This window comes from Nomascus leucogenys, chromosome 7b (assembly GCF_006542625.1).
Source record: "Nomascus leucogenys isolate Asia chromosome 7b, Asia_NLE_v1, whole genome shotgun sequence".
Classification (NCBI taxonomy): Eukaryota; Metazoa; Chordata; class Mammalia; order Primates; family Hylobatidae; genus Nomascus; species Nomascus leucogenys.
In genome coordinates, this window is record NC_044387.1 from 13,002,288 (window position 1) to 13,007,008 (window position 4,721).

Here is a 4,721-nt window from a genome sequence, read left to right on the forward strand (position 1 = left end):
GACCGGACTGCACTCTGCAGAGCACAAAGGCACCCTCTCTTGCTGAGTTCACTCGGTGTGAGTGGAGAGGCTCCCCCGGCCACGGACTGCACTCAGAAGGCCTGAGACCACAGCAGTCACCAGGAGTTGGGCCCTCCAGGAGCTGACACTCGACTGTAGATGTCTGATGGGGCTTCTGGCAACACTTGGGAAGGAGAGCCCTTGGGTGGGGAGACAAGGCCACAATCGATAGGTGCTCAGGGGTGGCCCCACTGCAGAGGTGAGGTCTGAGAAGGGACTTGACAATGAGAGGAAGCCTACGACGCCAGCGCCACCTCCACCTCGCCACCACGGCAGGTGCTCCTGATGGATCTCAGGCTGAGCGCACCTTCTGCCAGTGACAGGTCAGGTGTGGGCTGTGACCAGTCTCAGCCAATGAGACATCAGGGAGGGCCCACAGGTGGCCTCAGGCCCGGCCAGCCTGGATGCTGAGGCCGACCTATGAGGCTGACTCGAGGTGGGGAAGAGCAGAACACGCAAAGGGCCAATGCTTACCCTGCTCCCTGCCAGCCAGCACTGTGGATGGGCTTGGGGCCCACGTAAGACTGAGCAGGGATTTCTGTCACTTGCGGCAGAAAACCTCCCACTGGCTAGCAAGCACCATGTCCATCCCAAGGGACAGACTGACAGGCTATGGCTTGTCCCCATCACAGAACACAGCAGAGTGCTGAAAAGAAAGAGGGGGTATCCTCCCATCCTGAAAAGGAACCAGCGATGAGAGATGTCATCTGTTCTCAACCAGGGGTAATTTTGCTCCTAGGTAGGTTGCCAGGTTAAGGAAATAAAAATGCATGGCAGCCGGTTCAAGCTGAATTTCAGACAGTGCATATTAATTAGATGTCCTGTATTTACCGTGGCAATCTTACCCCCAGGGGACATTTGGCAATGTCTGGAGGCAGTTTTGGTTGTCACTGGGGATGGTTAGGTGCTACCAGCATCTGGTGGGAAGGCACTAGGGATGCTGTTAAACATTTCACAATGCATAGGACAGCTCATGCCAAAAAAAAAAAAAAAAAAATTATCCAGCCTAAAATGTCAGTTGTGACAAGGGTGAGAACTCCTGTATTAAATGAAAGATAGCAAAAACCCCATAAGATATGGTAGGATCCCATTTGTATGTCCTGTATTTACTCTGGCAACCCTACCCCCAGGGGACATTTGGCATTGTCTGGGGTTGTCACTGGGGATGGAGTTGTGTGTGTGTGTGTGTTTCTTTTTTTCTTTTGACACACCCAACTAAGCCATATAATTGCGTAGAAAAAGGTATGGAAGGTCACACACCTAAGTCATGTGGGGTAGGTAGGGAGTGGTCATTTCTTTTACTCTAAATACCTTCTGCAGTGTTTTATTATTTGTGAAGTTAATCATAACTGAAGTGAATATATATGTGTATACACACAGAAAGCATGCCTATCAAAACAACAGATATTTCACAAAGTGAACACACCCATGGCATGGCCTCCTGATGAAGATGAAGAACATGGCTACTGCTCCATGAGGCCCTTCGCAGCCCTGCCAGCCTCTCCCTCGAGAGCTTCGAGGGGAACTGCTGTCCTGACTTCCAACCTGCTTTGGGCTCCACATGAACCGAATCCCACCCGATGTCCTCGCTTGAGACTGGCGTCTTTCCCTCAGCAACATGTCATGATTCATTCATGTGGATCGGAGCAGCGGTTGGATCATTTTCATTGCTGTGAAATACACCACAATGGATTTATGCATTCAACCGTTGATGGACATTTGGGTCGTTTCCCGTCTGGCAAGATGATGAAGAAAGCTGGTATGAGCATTCTTTCACACGTCTTTTCTTGGGCATATGTACTCACTCCTGTTGAGTGTAAACCTAGGAATGAATCGCTCAGTCATAGGGCAAATGTGTGTTCCTCTTTCCTAGATACCATTCGAGTTTCCAAAGTGCTTGCATAGGTTTACACTGCCATCCACCAGAGACGAAAGTTCCGCCTGGACTGCTGCCTCCTGGCCAAGCCTGGCTGGATTGTAGCTTTTGCGCTTTAGTCCCTCTGGTGGGTGTGTAAATTGCTAATCACTGTGATTTTAATTTGCATTTCCCTGATGATGAAGCTGAGCACTTTTTCATATCTTTATGGGCCATTTGATTGTCCTCTTTTGTGAAATGCCTATTCGGGCCATTGGTCCATTTTTCTGTGAGGTTATCTCCGTTTCTCTCATTGATTTGTAATTAAGAGTCCTGTTGCAAATATCTTTTCCCGCTGTGCAGCCTCTTGGCTCTTCCTTCGCTTACAATGCTCCCTGCTGTCTTGGACCCTAGCATCACCCAGGCCTAGGTAATAGAAGGGTGGCTTTTGTAAAACGACTCAAGGCTGAGAAGGAAACAGACACTCTTAGCATAATAAGCTACAGGCTGAAAAACAGCCGGAGGTGAATCTTTGCAGCATGAATGGTCTGGCTGTCTTTTATAAAAGTAACTCGATTGGACTAGACCCCATGAGGGCCTCTGCTCCTCCTCTCCCCTTTCCCTGAGGACCTAATTCCCCACTGGGTCAGCCGCAGAAACAGATAGAGCTGGGGACTCACAACCCACGCTGAAGACTGGATGCAAGAGGAGGAAGGACTTTGGTGGAGAGAAGGAATCAAAAGGAACCAAGGTACGCAGCTGGGGGCAGGGGAGGTGAGAACATGGGAGAGGGTTCTGGGAAGGGGCTTACTGCTCTCATGGGCAGGACACATTGAGTCGATCCCATCTTGTGGTCTCTGTATAGGCCAGAGCCACTTCTCTGCCTTTCTATGCAGCCACTTTGCCCCTTGCCTGAATCACTGCAGCATCCTCTTAACTGGCCTGCCTGCTTCAGCCCTGGCCATCCTCCACCCCCACCTGTGCCCAGCAGCCAGAAGTAGCAAGATCATTACAAACGAACACAGAGTGCATTCTGGGTGTGACAGCCTCCCCTGCCACTTTCCTGCCCCAGCCACACTGGCCACGTGTTGCTCAAACAACCACACATGTTCCAGCCTCAGGGCCTTTGCACTTACCGCCGCCGCCATCTAGAATGGTATATATACCCCAACTTTGCCACGCCAGCTTCTTATCATTTTGGGCCCATCTCAGGGCCACCTCTCCCGTGGTGTCTTCCCTGAGCCCTCCTATCTGGCCCTACCCTGGGTCAACATCCCCTCACTCTGTTTTCTTTCCTTCATGACACTGGCCACTCTGAAATGAGCTATTTTTCTATTTTGTTTGCAGAATGTGAGACAAGAGGACTTGCTGGTGGGGTCCCCTGCTGTGTCCCCAGAGTCCCAGCATGTGCCTGATGCACAGCAGGTGCCTGATTGATAGTGACGGTTCCCCAAAGTCTGCTGGAGTCACCTCTGGGATTCTGCACAGGCTCCACCCTCTGGGGAGGTGTGCTTGGTAGAGGACAAGAAGGCTGCTTGTTGGGGTTACCTTGTTGGGGTTACCTGGGTGAAGAGTGAAAAGTAATTAATAATAACCAAAGGAGACGATTGAGTTGGGTGAACCATCGCTGTCCTTGAAACTTGCGGACTTATGGCACCCATGGGGCAGGGCATGCGGTCCGGGAGTGAGGAGCATGTACCTTTTACTTCCAGAGAGGCACCTTCTTGAGCTGCTTGGGATGAGGCCAGGTGGTGCTGGTGGCCAGAACGTAGGTTACCCGAATGCCCACCAGCCCTGGGTGGCTGCCAGCTCCAAGTGGGACAGCCCAGTCTACGCGGGGGCCAGGCAAGCGCAAAGATGAGTGAGGCAACTCCCACAACAGAACAGGAAGGAGAGAATCTGCTAGAAACTGGAATGCTAATGCCCTGGCCCAGAGCCATTCCCATTGAAAATAAAAACAAAATAAGATTTGAAATGGGGCCGCCACCAGAGCAGGTCAGGAGTGACCCCACGACAGCCCTCTGCATTGGCTAGAAAGCTGACAGGTCTGGGGGCCACATAGTCTGAGCAGGAAGGGCTCCGAGGTGGAGCCTCACTTCACAGACAGGTAAACTGAGGCCTTGAAAGGGGGCCTGGCCAGCACGCAGGTCTCGAGTCCCAGCCCAGTGCTCTTTCCTCCAAGCCTTGACCTTGGGGATGGTCAGAGGTCGAGAGGGTGGGGGGACGCTGGAGCATGGGGAAGGGGCAGAGTGAGAGGAGTTTTGGGGCTGTGAGAGGAGGCTGCAGGCCTGGCAGGGTGAGAGCAGCGGGAGGGTGCCCCCACTGAAGAGTCAATGCCAGCACCCAGCACCTGTCACTCGAGGAGAGGTGAGGGAGGTGGAGAAGGGCAGGGCTAGGGCATTAGGATTCCAGACAGCGCTTGACACCCAATCTTCCAGCTGGGTGCCCTAGCCTGCTCTCTGAGCCTCCTGCCAGAGCCAGTCTAATTGACAGGGAGAGAGGAGGCTGCTGGGGGTGGGGGCAGGAGAGGAGAGGAGTGAGGGACTAGAGAACAGGAAGAAGACAGTGAGGAGGAGGGAGAGAAGAGAGAAGAGGGAGAGGAAGAGATGGGAGAAGGACCGGGAGGAGAGAGGGGAAAAGGAGGAGAGGAGGGAGGAGAGAGGAGAGGATGCAGGCAGGTGGGCACTCGGCCCAGGGGACTGCAAGGGAGGAGGGTTGGCTGGCTGATTGCAGCTGGAAGGGAATCAAGAAATGGCACCCCTCATTTAAAAGAGGAGGAACCGGGTCCGGAGAGGAGAAGCCATGT

General features: G+C 52.8%; 1 long non-coding RNA gene across 1 annotated transcript; it reads left to right on the plus strand.

Moving 5' to 3' along the window:
- Positions 1-961: 961 nt before the first annotated feature.
- Positions 962-3,515, plus strand: LOC105740005. The gene is made up of 2 exons (XR_001116008.2): positions 962-2,666; positions 3,263-3,515. It is a non-coding gene; the product is annotated as an uncharacterized LOC105740005 (long non-coding RNA).
- The last annotated feature ends 1,206 nt before the right edge of the window (positions 3,516-4,721 follow it).